Here is a 17,495-nt window from a genome sequence, read left to right on the forward strand (position 1 = left end):
TGAGGTTCAGCAGGCCAGGCTTGGCCCCATGTGAATTGAGACCCAGTGTGATGTAGTGCCTGGAGTGTCAGATTAGAATCAGAGATACCCAGGTTTGAATCCCGATTCTGCCATCAAAGCTTGCTGGGTGATCTTGGGTCAGTCACAGACTTTTGGCCTGACTTGCTGTCAGAATATTAAACTGGAAGGCCCAAAGATTTGGTATAAGACACAGATTTGGTACATCTTTAGCCAAATTACATCCTCACCAGGAGGATAAAATGGAGGAGAGGAGAACCATGTGAGTCATTTGGGGTCTCAGTGGAGAGAAAGGCAAGGTATAAATGAAGGAAATAAATAATTTGCACTTTAAGGTGTGTTTCAGGATCATCTGTAGAGTGATCTCGTGTAGCTTGAGATGGACCAGATCTATGCCTCATACCAAATCTGATCACTGTGTCTTCTAGCTTAATACTGTATACTCTTGACAGTGGCTGCCCTGGGTCTTAGGCAGAGAAAAGTCTTTCTTGTTCTCTGAGATTCTTTAATTGGACATGGCACAGATTGAACCAGGGACCTTTTGCACTCAAAGCAGATGCTCTAAGCTCAGCCATAGGCCCATTTTAGTAAACAAACTCCATGTGGGGAAAGCATCCCAAGAATGGGAGAGTTTGAAAAACCCTTTAGAATAAGAATTTTCCTTAATAACTACAGGAACATTAAGCCATACTTGTTTGTCTGCCTCTGCAAGAAATCTGATTCAAGATAATTTTTCCAGACATCCAGTGAGGATTACCAGCATGCAGGTAATCTTCCTATTTTTCTTTTCATGCCTCAATAGTGTCATAAATGTCCTTTCCAAAGAGCCCAGTGAAAAACAAATGTTTGGTTTTCATCTGATAAGGAGAGGTCTGCATTTCAGAAAGATAGATAGATAGATAGATAGATAGATAGATGAATTTATTGTCATTGTTCTCAACAAAAAGAGAGCAACGAAATGAGGTGCTCTTCCACAAACATACCAACACATCAAACACACATATTCATAAACCATTTAAATACATCTGAAACCATTAAACCATTTAAACCATTAAAACCATTTAAATACATCTAAAACGGATAAACATTCATAAAACCATTAAAACCATTTAAACCATTAAATAAACATTCATAAAACCATTAAACATTCATAAAACCATTAAAACCATTTAAACCATTAAATACATCTAAAACAGATAATCCTTCATAACCCTGCATTTAACCTAACCACAGCACTTGGATAGAAACTGTCCTTAAATCTGTTTGTCCTAGCCTTCAACACTCTATATCGTCTACCTGACGGTAAGATCTCAAAAAGCAAATGGCCCAGATGTGTATGGTCCCTTAGGATCATTTGTATCTTCCTTTTACATGCCATATTATACAGATCCACCAATGAGGGGAGAGAACATCCACAAATCTTTTGTGCTCTTCTCGTCACTCTTTGGAGCACCCTTCTCTCTGCTTCCGTGCAGCTCCCAAACCACGCGCAGAGGCAATAAGATAAAATGCTCTCAATGGAACTACGATAAAAGGCAACCAGCAGACTCCCTGACAGTTGTAGTGATCTTAAGAGTCTTAAGTAGTATAGTCGTTGCTGGGCCTTTTTCTCTAGAGCTAAAGTATTTGCCCCCCATGTTAGATCCTGTTTCATGGTAATTCCCAGAAACTTCCATTCTGTCACCTGTTCTACCATAACACCATCAATAAACAACGGCTGGGTGTCCAAACTACTCTTCCTGTAATCCACTATAATTTCCTTCGTCTTATTTATATTTAAAATAAGATTATTTACTTTACACCAAAGGGACAGCTGTTGAACTTCCCTCCTGTACGCAGACTCATCATCCTCAGAGATGAGCCCTACCAACGTTGTATCATCTGCATACTTAATGATTTTGTTACTCAGACTGCTGGAAACACAATCAGATGTGTAAATAGTGAAAAGAAGTGGACTCAAGACACATCCCTGAGGGGTGCCAGTATTTAAGATCTTCACGGAGGAAATATATCCATCCATTTTAACCTTTTGTGAACGACCTGACAAAAAATTCAAAATCCACTCACATATAGAGTCCGACAGCTTCAAATCTTTAAGCTTAGACAACAATCTATGGGGTGATATTGTATTAAAAGCAGAACTAAAATCTGCAAACAACATTCTAACATACGTCCCCTTTTTATCCAAATGCGATAAAGCAGTATAAAGAACAGTATTAACAGCATCCTCAGTAGATCTATTTTTCCTGTAAGCAAACTGATATTCATCAAAAATAACAGGAAGGCAGGAAATAATATATTTTCGAACTAATTGTTCAAAACACTTCATTATCACAGAAGTCAAGGCCACTGGCCTATAGTCATTTAAAACCTTTGCTGGCGTCCTCTTTGGTATTGGGACAATAAGGGAAGCCTTCAAACAAGTGGGAACAATGGATTGTGACAAAGAACGATTGAAAATCTCAGTCCACACCCCGGCTAACTGCCCTGCACATTCCTTTACCACACAACCAGGGATATTATCAGGACCTGCAGCCTTTCTAGAATTTACTGCCTTCATTATACACCTAACATCGTGCTCCCTCACAACGAAAGGAGCACCTTGCTCGGTCCCCAATGATGATGTTACTAGTAATTCCGCTTCCTTTTGATCCACTTCAAACCGGGCATAAAAAGTATTTAACTCCTCTGCCAGCTCCTGCTTTCCATTCGTACTAGCCTTTAGCGCCTTGAAATTAGTTAACTGCTGAATCCCCTGCCAGGCTTGTCTCAAATTATTCTGAGAAAGCCATTCTTCTATCCTGCCCTTATATGCAGCTTTGGCCTGTTTAATACCCCGCTTCAAATTTGCTCTGGCCACACTGTAAAGTGAGGCATCCCCAGACTTAAAAGCCTTATATCTCCTATGCAAGAGAAACCTAACAGTGCCAGTCATCCATGGCTTTTGATTTGGATAGGTTCGAATACACTTGTTTGTTGTAACAGTATCAATACAGTGGGCCATATACCCCAAAACTGTATCTGTATAACACTCTAGGTCTGGATGTTCAAAGATGTCCCAATTTGTTCGTTCAAAGCAGTCTTGAAGCTGCATAGTCGCCCCCACAGGCCAGCATCTCACTGTCCTAGTTACAATCACCCCCCTCTTCCGCTTAGAAATATACACAGGAACCAAGACCAAGGATAAATGATCAGACATACCTAACTGTGGTAGCTGCAAAACTCTATACCCCTGTGCTATATTTATATAAACTTTATCTAAAATATTCAAACCCCTAGTCGCACATGTCACCTGTTGATAAAACTTAGGAAGAACAACTCGCAAATCAACATGATTAAAATCCCCTGCTACAATAAAAACAGCATCTGGATACTTAGTTTGCAACTCACTAACTTCGTTGCCTAAACAACTCAAAGCTAAATCAGCTTTTGCATCTGGTGGAATGTACACAACCAATATAATGACCGCACTAAATTCCCGTGGCAAATAAAAAGGTCTAATCTTTACAGTCATATATTCTACTTCAGCAGAACAATGGCTTGTTATGATCTTTGAGTTCGTACTCCAATCTTCTCTCACATACATACAGACTCCTCCTCCTTTGCTCTTCCCGACAGTCTTGTTCCTATCCAAGCGATGTAATGAGAAACCGTCCAACTCTATCTCAGTACTTGGAATAGAGGGGTTTAGCCAGGTCTCAGTAATTAACAGCACACAGCAGTCTTTAACAAAGTTGCTTGTAGAAGCCATTAGCCTTAAATCATCCATCTTGTTTCCGACCGACCTGGCGTTTGTCAGGAAAAGACTTGGGAGCGGCAGCCTCCTCCTTTGTTTTTTCATCCTATACACAACACCAGCCCGACAGCCCCTCTTCCTCTTCCTTGATGAACATTTCCTTCGTCTGTTTCTGCTCCCACTCACCGGAGCCACAATCCACCAGGAGCCGGGAGGCCTCGTAATCTCAGCTGGAATGTTCAGACGCCGAGGAAGGTCAGCTGTTATCACCTGTTTACTTTGTAAACCAATCTCCACAAGGTCCCATCTATTATAGAAGACATTCGCCTCACAGGAGGAATTCATAACAGCCGATAACACAGCCACACACAGCCACAAACAACACACATCCACAGAGCACTGAGCTGCAGCAAGTGATTGCGCCGCCATCTTGGAAGTCTATAGGAAGAGATAACAGAATGAGCTGATCAAAAAATATCAGGGTCAAGGAAGAATTCCGCTTTTTTCTTTTCCCCATCCCAGCCTGGCCATTTTCAAAACTTTGTCCCACTTCCCTTATTTTTTATAAGGTTCCTTCTTCCCCAGAGCTGTCCCAGTTTCCTTATTTTTATTAGGTTCCTTCTCCCCTCCTGAGCCTTACTCCTGTAGTAATACCATTTCATAAGAAACCCACATTTCAGTTGTTAGTGAGAGACATACTTTAAAAGGGCTATAGCTGGATATTTTGATTGCAGTTGGTCCAAATATAGTCCATTCCTTGCTTTTTTGCTGTCTTTCTGTCTTCCTTGCTGACACAGATACATACAGTACCCAGAAAGAATGATAGTTTGTGATATTGGCAGTTTTTTCTGATTTTTACCATGGAAAACAGGTGAAAATGCAAAATTAACAACATAGGCCTACAATCTGAAATAAAGTGTAGGAAGGAGTGCTGTTTTCCCCATGGTATCTGCCTGGTAATTAGAATGTTACAAATGAGGGACCTACTAGGACGTGGTGGGAGGGATCTCATTTCCCTTGCTCCCTTCCTTAAAAGCCCCCACAGACTCTCCTTTTTTTTTTTCCTTCTCTTGTCCCCACCCTCCAATCAACCTACTTTTATCTCCCTCACTCTTAATTTTCTCTGTTTTCCTACCCCTGGCAACTTCTCCCTGTAAAAAGTTTGGTCGAATTGCACAGTGCTAGCTGCTGAGCCCAGTAGGATGTAGGGTTTTAGATCTGCAAGAGGCACCTCAGTTTCCATGTACCTCCTCCCTACACTATTTCCTTTTTTCCTCCTCCTGCCAGCCCTCATATCTTCACCTTTCCCTATTATCTTCTCTCCTTTCCATCTGCCCACCCATCTTTAGCTGTATTTATTATTTTTACCACATTTATACCCCACCTTTCTCCACAATGTGGATCCAAAGCAGGTTACCCCATTCTTTTTCTATTTTATCTTCACAAAAACCCTTTAAGTCTGAGAGTATGTGACTGATCCGAAGTCACTCAACAAGCTTCCATGGCAGATTGGGAATTCAGACCAGGGTCCCTCAGGTGCTATTCTGACACCCTAACTACTACGTCATACTGGCTTTCATGTGGTAGCTGCTGTTGAATAGTAGACAGCCACTGGGCCTTAGTGAGTAATGGAACTCATGTGGTATCAAGTCTCCTGATCTTGCCCCAGTGAGTCCTCGGTCAGTCCAGAACAGCCCTGGAAAAAGCCCTGCCCCACCACCTGCTATTTACTAGTAGAAACCAAGGCTTCAGCTGGCAGTACTGTTGTGTTTGCCTAGCAACAACTACTGAGGGAATTCATTTTTTAAAGCAACAGGTGCTGCTTCCATTATTTTCAGGGTTTAACCGCCCTCCCCCAATGTCATTTTTTTTTAAGTTTTCAGGTTTTTCTCAGGTTTGTAGAAATATTCGTTTTGTCTGTAGACTGTTAATGGCTCCAGTGCTGGATTTAAGTACCCACAGATTTGGTCATGTTGAGATTTAGATGTATTCATGACTTGATTTGAGATTCTTCCTATATCTAGTCATCTTCAAAATTTAGGCAAGTGACTACTGGTGTTTTCTGTGCTGGCACTTGTGCTTTGGAACTCCCTCCCCAAGGAAGAGAGCTGGTACCGTTATTGATATAATTTAGATATCAAGCTAAGTATGTCCTGTTTAGTGAACTTTTAATACCCATGAATTTTTCATTACTTGTGTGCTTGTCGCTGAAAATTGTATTTGTGTTACAGATTTGATTTCATTCTTCCTTTTTTTAATGATGTGGCTCCTTTTTTATGCTTCTGAACCAACTGGAGGACTTCTAAAGTGGGAGGGTGGAATAATTATTTTAAAATAAAGACCCCTGTCTTTCAAGAATAAGTGGTGAAATGCATCATTAGCACAACAAATGCCGGATGAATATTTTCAAATGAGTGTATACACAAGGCCAGTCAAATTGGTGTCCAAACTTGGAGAAACATCTGCCATTTGTAGCATCAAGTGAAGAAGTAAGTCTTCTGAGGCATCTGGCCACTGAATGAAACAGGATGTTGGACTCAATGTATATTGATCTGATGCTGCATGGCTGGAGGTTCTAGTAGCTTTGAGAGAGGCTTAGGGGTCTAGTCTGCCCGCTGTTAATGTATTCCAGTTGTGTACTCCAGTACCTGCTTGCAGAACTGTAGCTTGTAGCATCTGAAGAATGGGTATGGCAAAGGGACTTGTGAGTATAGTTTTTCTTCTTTAGCTAGAGATACCAATGGAATGCATTAATATCCTATTTCACATCCAGAGGCTGAACACTGAAAGTAAGTTCCCAGGGCTCATCCCCAAAGACAGATGAAACTATGTTTGTTTTTTTCATTTTCTAGTGACTTCACAGGTGTGAGTGCTGAGCACCAAGATCAGAGTACTTTGTTTCTCAGGAGGATCCCTTTTATACAGAAAAATCTTGCAGGACTCACCCAGATAAGGCTTAAAGTATTAGGCAAAACATTTTTTAAAAAATTATTTGGGAGGTGCAGTGCTGAATGTTAAAGGGTACAATATTTTAAAAAACTGCTCACGCACAGCTCAATATCTCATTGCCAAAGCTGGCTTGCACGTCCCAGGTTTTTGAACAATAAGCAGATTTCCTAAAGAAATTATAGTGTATGCAGTTAACCCTTCCAAGCAATTGGGGGGCGGGTGTTTTACCAAGGAAGTCATGGGAAAAAATTGGTTTACCCATTTTCTATAGGCACCAAACTCCTGTTGAGCCTTGTCCTTAATGAACTGTACTGCCCTGAAGTCCCTCTCTCTTTTCCCCACTGCCTTTCTTTCTTTCTTTCTTTCTTTCTTTCTTTCTTTCTTTCTTTCTTTCTTTCTTTCTTTCTTTCTTTCTTTCTTTCTTTCTTTCTTTCTTTCTTTCTTTCTTTCTTTCCATCAAAATGGTAAATAGGATCCATTTGGCCCCAATAAACTTGGCTTGAAAATAACAGTACTGTGCATAATTGCTACTGGAGTTTCTGTTTCCCCCAACAAATACTGAGAAAATATTCCCAAGTTTAAATAGATGGACCAAGATCTGTTATCTCCATTTTATTGAAAGGTGGAGCAAGTAGCGAAAAAATTTTTTCCTCATAATTTATATCAATAGACATTTTTGGCTTTGAGGTTTTATACCACTTTTGGAATTGGGGGTTGCAATGACCCCCAAGAAAACCAGTCTTTGCAACCTGAATTGTTGAGTATATACTGTTCACCTGTGACCCATGGTCACCTGTTTTCTGAGCTAATTGCTTCCCTTTGTCCTTATTTGTTGTTCCACCATTATCACATTCAGTTTAATTGTTGTAACAGTTAAAAATGATTGTTTTCTTAAAAATAAGCAGCTTTATAGATTCTCAACTGTGTCTTCTGCTTTAAAAATGGTAGGGTCAGTTTGACCCCATTTGTTTTTGTGGAGTTTTTATGTTTTCAATGAGGGTATTTTTGACCCCAATTCCAAATTTTACTCTTTTTTGTCCGACATTTCTGAAGGAAGTTATTCTTGAGGCCTGTTTTTTTTCTTAGTAGCTAATGCCAAGACTGAGAGAGCTATCAGGTTTCCATTGCTTTTTGCTGTAATGTGGGGTCACTTTGACCTCTGCCAAAGTAGTATAGTGGGGGTTGTTTCTTTGGGAGGGTTAAAGTTCACAGTACTACTGAACTGGAGGTTGAGACACCTTTGACGATGATTTTGTCAAGGAATGGCCAGCACTGCCCTCAAGATACTCTTTACTGTAACTTCTGGGGATGCTCATAGGACAGCAAATCTAATATGTAAAATGATCAATGAATTCAGCATATCCATGTGCTGTTTTTACATAAGCAAGGATAGCTAATATGCAAGTAAGTGCTTCAAGGTTATTGGCCCCACAAAAGCCTTCGCTAGCTTGCCCACACATATATTTGAATTACTGAAGCTGCCTTGTCAGATTATTGGTCCATCTAATTCAGTTTTATTTTTCCTGATGGTTGGCAGCTTCCCAGGCTCTCAGGCAGAGAAAGGCCTTTTTCTCTGTATCTGCTTCCTGAAGTCCTTTAATTAGAGCTGCCAAGGACTAACATGGAACCTTCTGTATGCAAAGCATATCCTCTGCCACTGGGCCAATTCCCACCCCCAGACTGGCACCATATCTGTGCTATTAAGTTGTGACATATGGATGGCTTTAAAGGTAAAGAAAAATAAAAAGCGGTTTTGGTTTATGAGATTGTCATTGGACAGGAGCATGGCCCTCTCTGTTGTGACCCCAGTGCTATGACATATAGGCTTCTTCAGGAAGTCTACTTTGTTCCCTGGTTTTTCTTCAAAAGCAAGTGGATATGTTTTTATTCTATTAGTGGTTTGGGAGTTAGCTGGAAATCGTTTTATGTTGCTATTATATAATATTAAATTATATATTTCAGTTGGATATACCTTATATTTTTGTAGGGTTCCTCCTTTTATTGAACTTGGTCTGGAAAATAGACATATCAAGCAAGAGGTATTTACAAGATTTTCCGCCTTACAGCTTCTGTTGGCCCAGTTCCTATCCCCAGACCTGTTGCTTTCCTGCAGCCCTGAGGAGATGCACAACACCCACCCCCTTTGCACATTTATTAAAAGTGCAAGATGCTTGCGCATCTTCTTTGAGCTGCTTCTTAGAACACACAAAGTAATGTCCATTGGAGAAGAAACTCCACTCCACCCATGCCTATGTGCATCCTGTTATTGCTACCTTGTTCTAGGTCTGAAAATGTGTCCCAAGGCTGAGTTTAGGGGGCTCTGCAATGATTGAGGCTGTGACTCAAATGAGACCATGAACTTTAGTGAGTTTTTCTTGATGTCTGAAGAGGTTATGTAGTGGAGACTTTTTAGATCTTCCTTTTTTGTCCTGGAGAATGATCTAGGTCACTTGGCTTTTCACTGCACTTCAGGTTGTAAACAAATGTTGAAACTCTGGAATTTCCTGCAGGATAGAAATTCTGTTTTCTGACCGGCTGCCCTCCTCCTGGAATTCATGCTTCAGACAGCTTGTTTATTGATTGTTAAAAACGGTACCGTTCTCAGTCATTTTTGTTCTGCTAAATCCCTATTATCTAACACTTGCTTTCTTTAGACTCATCTGTTGTAATCACTATATCAGATTTTCAACCTGGCCCTGTCTGTGAATACTTAAATTTGGGAGTTTGGGGCTGTGAACATACAAAACAGATCTTTCTACAAACCTGAGAAAACCAGGTTTGCAGAAAAATCTGAAATCTAAGGAAATTGTAAGCAACACCTGTAGCTTTAAGGAATGAATGCAATAGTGACTGTTGCTAGGCAACCATAATGGTATTACCATTTGAAGCCTTGGTTTCCACCAGTAAAGGGCAGAGGATGGGTGCAGGGCCTTTTCTAGGGGTATTTTGGCCTTTTTTGGGGAGGGTCCACTGGACAAGGCTGGGCAACTTGATACCATGTGAGTACCATGACTCACCCAGGCCAAGCAGATCTCTGCTGTTCAACAGCAGCCACCACATGAAAGCCAGCATGATGTAGTGGTTAGAGTGTTAGACTAGGATCTGAAGGACCCTGGTTTGAATCTCTACTCCACCATGGTGCTCACTGGGTGACATTGGCCTAGTCAAACACTCTCAGCCTAACGAACCTCACAGGGTTGTTGTGATAAAATGGTGATCACTGTATAAGTCAGGTGGCAAATTTCTATTACTCTTCCCCCTCTCTTGTGATGAAGTCACCAGGAGTGGGCTTTTCCCCACAGTTCTGGTACGGTAATTTTTTTTCAAGGTGTAAAGAGGTTGATTACAGTGCTGTATGTGAAAAATGGAGGCTGCTCTATTAAGCATAATGGAGAAATCCTAAAGAAGTTCCTTTACTCCATCAAGTAGCTCAGAACAAGGAATGGTTCTTCAGCTGTAGTTTGAACAGATTAAACTGCCTTATAGCATTGGTTGATCCATCTCATTGAGTACTGTCACTGGCAGCAGTTCTCAGAGCGCTCAGGCAGAAGAAGGTCGTTCTCACACTTACTATCTGAGAACTTTTACATGGAGATGCCAGGTTTTGAATCTGGTATCACCTGCTTACATTCAATGTTCCCGCTAAGCTGTGGAGTCTTGTGAGCAAAAATTCTACTTCGTGAGCTACTGGCATTAAAGTTGTGAGCTACTGCATAAAATAGTTTGCTCTAAGACAATTTTTCCCGAGCAGAGACAAAAATGTGTGAGCTGGAGGCTAAAAGATTGTGAGCTAGCTCACACTAACTCAAGAGGGAACACTGCTTACATTATATATACTCCACTGCAACTCCTTCTGTGTGGCAGGGACTACTGGCAGGCTGTGGAATGCTTTTCCATTGGGCTGCAAAACCACAGTGCTATTAAAAGGAAGCTATCAAAACTCCACCCCTTTTTGTAATGCAAATAGGAGTGCATTAAACCTCAACTCCTGCACTCCATTGCTGATGTTCTATTGCTGTCATGACTGGAAAATCTCAGTGCTACTAGAAGAGACAAAAATTAAGTGACGTCTGTTAATTAAAATAAAAAGTCATTTTCATACTGTCAGAATAATAAGGTCCCCATCAATAAAATAATCATAATAAGTAAAACTGTAGCATACAACCCACCCACCCCACCCCTTGGGAGCAAATAATGATGAGCCCAGAAAAATACACCTACAACTTATTAATGCTTCCCTTTTCCCTTTGCCTCATGCATTCACTACAGCTGCTTCAGAGTGAAGAAGGATGCAGATAGTTTTCAAAGAGTGTTGATAATGTAGTATTCCTCAGAGACTGGAAAACCAGACTGGTGGCTAACATCTCTGGATGTCAGCAGCATCCGAAGTGAACATGCAGCGCAGTTGGGCTACAGCTGTGACAAATGGTTTGGTTTCTCAGACCTGGCCTTGGTTGCATACCCTGTGCTGAAGTTGACTCTTTGCCACACAGCCATGCTTTTGGCACCACCTGCCTATGAATAGATGTTTCTTGGACACTTCTCAGACACATGCAGGAAGGCACAAGTCTTTTTATGGGGAGCCAGCTTGAAGAACAAAAGTGTTTTTTAGTTCTCCTGAACTGCCAAAGGTCTACCTTAAATTAAGTAAACTTTCCCCCGGGGGGGAAAGTGTCCAGGTACAGAATGTTCATGAAGAAAAATATTCCAAGTGTCTAATCAGGCCCACAGAGTGTTTGCTTTAATATAATAGCTCCTTTGGTTTAACTTGAAAGAGGAATGCATTTTCCTCTAATTGAGATAGTCAGAGAGAGAGAGCGCAAGAGAGCTCAGACATGCAAAGAGGAGAAGCTGTTTAACAGTCAGTGATTGTCGCCTCTTGCCACAGACATCGTATGTAATTTCCAGCTGCCCTTCAGTGTACAGATGCCATTTTGAAGTCCTGACACACGTGAGTCTCTGGGTTTGAAACATCAGAGTTTAAAGAGTTGCAATGAAATTCATTTGGACCACAACCAGTGCTCACATTCAGTAGTTAAACACAAATGCCTCAAACCTCATTAACTTGTTGCATTTCCAAAGAGTGGCCTCAGTCCAAAAGGTAATAGTAAGGATAAGGAGTTAAATTGGATTGTCTTGAGGATAGCACTCCATAACAGGGCAAAACCAAAGGTTAATGACTTTTCTGTCTGTGTTTCTCTGATCATTGGTTGATCTCTACTGTGATGTCATGGAAGCCCAGGGTAAAAGGAAAGCAGAAGGGGAGAAAACTGGTCTTAGGAGAATAAAAATGGGTGGCAGAAGGATTACAGATGTCACAGAACAAACCAGTGGTTGAGTGAAAGAGTACAAGAAGCCAGGAACTCGGGACAGCATATGACCTAGGAGAGAAATAATGAGGGAAAGAAGTGGACATGGGTGGAGGAATGAGGAAGAAGGACTTACTCTCACTATCACTAAACTGTCAGATTTCCTTGAACTGTGTCCAAAACCTTACCTGCCAAGTACCAGTTTTTCAAATTCTGAACATCTTAGCATCAGGGTAAGGGCAGGATGCTATAATACTGGAGACAACAGTACTCATATTGCCTATATCTAAATGCAAAAATGTGCATTATGGATTGTATGAAAGTTTTTATTTGTAAGTAATTGTTTTCAGAATGTTATTAAAAACAAGTACACCCATTTTCCTTTGTCACTGGCTGGAGCTTTTCTTCCTGAAAGGGGTCAGTGCCCCTGGAAAACATGGTGTACTTATCCCCCGTGCTCTGCATGGTTTTGAGCCCAGGGTCAGACTCTAACTAGCTGCTTGGTGGCAAGTGCCATGAAGTCCATTAACCTTTGCAAAGTGTGCATGTGCACTTGTGTGGCTGGGTAGGGATTAGTGGTGGGGAAATGAAGAGGGATTTGAGTGTGTGTGGAGTGCACTCCCGCCTCACGAGCCTTGGGCCTCATCTCAGACTCATCCTGCCAGCAACATCATCTTCAATGTGGTCTTTATTCTCCAGGCTGATCCTTGTGTCCATTGACTTAAGCCTCTTGGGAGCCAGATTGAAGCATTTAGCATGGGTCCAAGCTTTCCACATGCCTCTGTTCATTCTGAAAACTCTTCCCTCAACTAGGCACTTAGATTAAGTGGTTTAGCTGTTTGTACTTTTTGCTTTGTGTTAAGATTTTGTTTGTCATGTTGCTTCAATGACCTTGTTTTGTGCCTTCAACTAAGGTTTTGGAATAGAGTACAAGGCTGCAAGGCAGGCACATGTAAAACTTTATGCTGGGGTCTTTAAACTCAACTGCTCCAAACTGAGTTATTTAAATTTTTGTGTTAGTAACGTTTAGCATTGTGTATCTCTGCATTGTTAGGATGGATATTAAAAGCTGTGTGGTCTTGTGGAAAGAGTTTTGAATGTGCATCCGGCAGAGTTAGGGTCAAAGACTGTTATAGTCATAGTGCCACTGAGATTCAGTTGTCAGTTGTAGGCAGCCTGTGCTAGTGGCTTAAAGCCATGAATGGCCACAGGATTCAGATAACAAGCCATAGTCAGCCAAAGTCAGGGACCGCCTGGTGAAAGATCTATTTTGAGGAAGGGAGATTAAATAAGGCTGTGATCACACACACTAAATGATGCACTTTCAATCCACTTCCAGTGCACTTTCCAGCTGGATTTTACTGTGTGAACTGATAAAATCCCGTTTGGAAGCACATTGAAAGTGCATTATTTAGTGTGTGTGATCGCAGTCTAAGACAAGGACATGGGTGAACCAGTTGTTCATTGCTTTGTAGTGTGAGCCAGTTGCTGCGAAGCTTGTTGGGTAACCTTGGACCAGGAAGAGTGGGATAAAAATGCAGACAATAGATAGAAATAAAGGTTGGGCAGTGTCCAGGAGCAATTGATGTAACCTGTTGGTCAGGGAAATGGTTGTGGCAAGCTTGGAAAGCAGTTATATACGGCAAGGGTCAGCAGTGTCCAACATCTGTCTTGGAGGTGGGGCCATGCTGAATGGTGGTAATATTAAATTAGAGACTTGGGCCACTGGTGAAGCTTCCTGTTCAAGACTCTCCCATCTCTCCCACTGAGAGACCAGGACCGAGTCTTAGTCCTCCCCCCCCCCCATGGGAATTTTAATGATCTGTCATTCTGCCCTTCCTTCAGGGAGCGTTGGATAGTATATATGGTATTCTAGTCCTCTGGTTTATCCTCCCAATAATCCTGTAAATGACTAGGCCAAAGTCACCTAGTGAACTTTGTGGTGGAGCCAGGATTTGAACACCACTCTTCCAGGTCCTATAATGACACTCCAGCGACTACATACCACACTGAATCTACTTTATGGGTTTAGATAAGATTAAATAGCTTCCTGCTCTGGTCGTAGTAGGTGAGCGGGGCTGATGTAGGTAAAGAAACAAAAAAATTGACTGACAAAGGGAATTTGATTAGCATGTAAAATGATTGGATAGAAAGGGGATCATGCATGGGGGGGGAGGAGTTAAATGGGATTGTCCTGAGGATAGCACTCCATGACACAGGAATGGCCAAATTGTGTAGCTCTTGGAGCCCCCACTACTCCATTGGCCAGCAGCTTGGAGAATGTATTTAGAGTTAAAGTGGCTTTCTTTCTATCACTCCCATCTCTCCCCATCTATTTCTTTCCTTCCTTTCCTTCCTTCTTGTCTTTCAGCTCTCAAACATCTGACGTTCATGTCTTGTGGCTCTCAAACATCTGGTATTTATTCTATGTGGCTCTTACAGTAAGCAAGTTTGGCCATTCCTGCAAAAACAGGACAAAACCAGAGGTCAGTGACTTTTCTGCTTGTGAGTTTCTCTGACCATTGGTTGATCCCTGCCTTAAATTAACCCACCAATTGTGGCAAATTTAGGCTAATACTAGCCAGGTGATGTAGATGATGTAACAGAAACTTAATTTCCATTAAAGCCGTGCATTTGGAAGAATGTTCTTCGACTCCCAATAAAAGTCTTCCTGTCTTCTTTCAATCAGGTTGGCTCGATTCCTAAGAAAATTCCATGTTGCCCCACCCATCCACAGCCTGTGTGAGCTTGTTTGTGGGGCTGCGCCCTGCATCTTCCAAGCTGTTGGTTATAATGTTAGTTCCACGCCTTTGGCTGCTCTGTTTCTGATTGGAGGAAGGCAGCCCAGGAGCTCCAAATTCAAACTGGGATGATTGCCGAACTGTTGGTGAAAAAGCCTGTTGTGTCCAAAGTTGCGTGTTTTTTTTTTTTTAAAAATCTTTCATTGTGTAACACAGATAAATGGTAACCAGATAGACAATAAAAAGGGCTACAGTACAAATCATCCTTCCAACAGTCACTGAGGATGAACCAGCCTTGATTTGGGATTAATGTATTACAAATGGGGGACTGACAAGGACTTGCAGGGTGCATTTCATTTCCCCCTGTATATCCCCTCCACCACTATTTCATCTTTCACTTACCTGACGGCTTCCATAGCCTCTTCCCTCTTTCTGTTTCCTTCTCTCCTTCCTAACCATCAGCCAACTTACATTTAGCTGCCTCCCCCACCAACTTCAGCTTCTCCCCCCTTTCCTCTAGTGGCAGCCTTTCCCTGGGAAAAGTCTGGCCTAGTTGTGTGGGTAGTGAGTTTCTGATGGTCACTGCTGGGCCTGTTCTTGCAACTCCTCTACCATCAGGCAATATGACAGGGGATTGTTTCCCCTGGATTATTTTCCAGGATTGTTTTTGCCTCCAAGTCCATCCTCCGCCCCCCCCCCCATGGCTTTACTTTGCAAAAACCAAGATTTGAAAGGCTCAGCACACAGTATTGTTGGGGTTGCCTAGTGACCTCCGAAATGGCCACAGAGAGCTAAGGTTGCCAGTTCTAGGTTGGGGAATTTGGGGGGTGGAGCCTGCGGAGGCAGGGTATAGGGAGAGCAGGGATCTTAGCAAGATACGGTAGTCCACTCTCCAAAACAGACATTTTCTCCAGGCGAACTGATCTTGGTCAGCTGGAATCAGTTATAACAGCGGGGGATCTGCAGGTGCCACTTGGAGGTTGGCAAGCCTAGAAAAGCTCTTATCTGTTGCACAGTTTGGAATTAGATATATGATAATTAGTTATATGATGGTCAATTGAATAGAAAGCCAACTGGGTTTAATGAGTTCTTGGGTTTGCCTCATCTGATGAGTTTGTTTTGCTTTATGTGCAGTGGTGTTCTGAAAGAAGTAATATTCTGTAGGCAAAAACATACCTCTGTGGTTTAACTTGAACCTAGATCACTGAGATTCAGCATTCCATACCCAGAACATAAGGTATGTCATGTCACTGTTTCGCCTTCCCTTCTCTAAGCATTTGCTCTAGGACCCTGGTGAACAACTAGTTTTCTACAGGTTCTGCTGTCCAAAGGAGTGTAGTCTCCTTGGCCCATCTTCTGGACTGAGCTGGAAAGATTGGTTTATTTCCATCATAGTCTCCCTACCTCACCCCCTAAAAATCTGAAAGGAAGTCTCTGTTACTAAATCAAACCATAAACTCATCTCATGAACCATAGCAACCCCATTCATCTTAGTCAATCCAGATAACTGTGCTTGCTTTCTGTTTGGCTATCTCACATGATCTATATTAAAACAATTTTTCTGATGGTAGGTGAGTATTGTCCCATATTTAGAGCAGGTACTGCTTCCCCAACATCAGCTTGGGGATACTTTCACTACTGTCTTTCTTAAAGAAGCTCCTTGACTGAAATAATACAACTGGTCAGAAATCCCTGTAATTGGAGTAGCCGTGAAGTACAGCGTAAACAAGATATATTTTTTTAAAAAAGAAAAGAATCTTCCTCCTGTTTCACAGACAGCCTTCCCTTTTGGCTTCATCAGGACCAGAAGCCATTTCCAGCAAAATCTTGTGGCTACAGTTCTCCTGCATGCATTATTGCTGGCAAACAGGGGGTTAAACATAATTCATGACGGGCATGTAGCAGTTAATGGGTGAGACAGAGAGCTCAGCCTGTGGCAGTTCCTTCTGCTTCAGTTCTTTGTACATGGAACAGGCAATATGTAGACTTCCATTTATTACCGTTCATTTGATGGGGGGGCGGGAATGAAATCTTCCACCCTCTAGTCCGAAATGTACACAAACACTTCTTCCCTCTGAGGATTTATTGAAAAGAACAGAAGGGGACTTAATTTATCCTTTGTCTGCTGAGGCCAAGGCTCCCCACCCAGTTTTCTGTCGAGCTGCGTTCTGATCATGGCACGCTGCCACCAGCCATTCCGGGTTACAAGAGGGGTGCGGTAGAAAGAGTTTGGGCGGGGGAAGTGGGGGTGAGAAAACTGATAGTTCCTTCTCACACCCTAACCTTGCCAATGGAAGTGTCTTGTGGTGTTGAGGGATTTGTGGCATAAGGTAAGCTAAGTGCCACATTTTCCCAGTGGCAGTTGTGTACTCAGAAGGGAGCCCGTGCTGGTTTTTCCTTGTGTGAAACCCGGAGACACATCATGGATGCACCAGAGGCTGTCCGTCGCGACGCCAGGCGGAGGCATTTTCTGTGCAGTGGGTGCTGAAAAAGAGAAAGAGAGAGAAAGCGAGGGAGAATGTCTGCCAGAATTAGATCAATATGAAACAATCTTTGTTATTGGATGGCTGCCCAGACTTTCTGCTGCAACGGTAAATGTAATTGGTTGCTTCCTCCTACCATGCGCAACTCCATGTAGGAAATGCCCTTCTTTTCTCTCTCTCTCTCGCTCTCTTTTAAAAAAAAAAAAATCTACAATGGCTGACTTGAATACACCGCACTGTCAGTATCTGGAGATTTCTT

General features: G+C 42.1%; 1 protein-coding gene across 3 annotated transcripts in view; it reads left to right on the forward strand.

The window, feature by feature from the left end:
- MBNL3 (muscleblind like splicing regulator 3) overlaps window positions 1–17,495 on the forward strand; it is a 116,266-nt gene that overhangs the window by 19,347 nt on the left and 79,424 nt on the right. Inside the window, exon 1 of one of the 3 annotated variants that reach the window (XM_060249044.1) lies at window positions 17,327–17,344. The exons of the other annotated variants lie outside the window; for them this stretch is intronic. The gene's annotated coding sequence lies outside the window, so the exon portion shown is untranslated. Of the gene's footprint in view, window positions 1–17,326; window positions 17,345–17,495 lie in introns of those variants that run through there. 3 annotated transcript variants of the gene reach the window in all.

The sequence above is a fragment of the Heteronotia binoei genome, chromosome 11 (genome assembly GCF_032191835.1).
Source record: "Heteronotia binoei isolate CCM8104 ecotype False Entrance Well chromosome 11, APGP_CSIRO_Hbin_v1, whole genome shotgun sequence".
Classification (NCBI taxonomy): domain Eukaryota; kingdom Metazoa; phylum Chordata; class Lepidosauria; order Squamata; family Gekkonidae; genus Heteronotia; species Heteronotia binoei.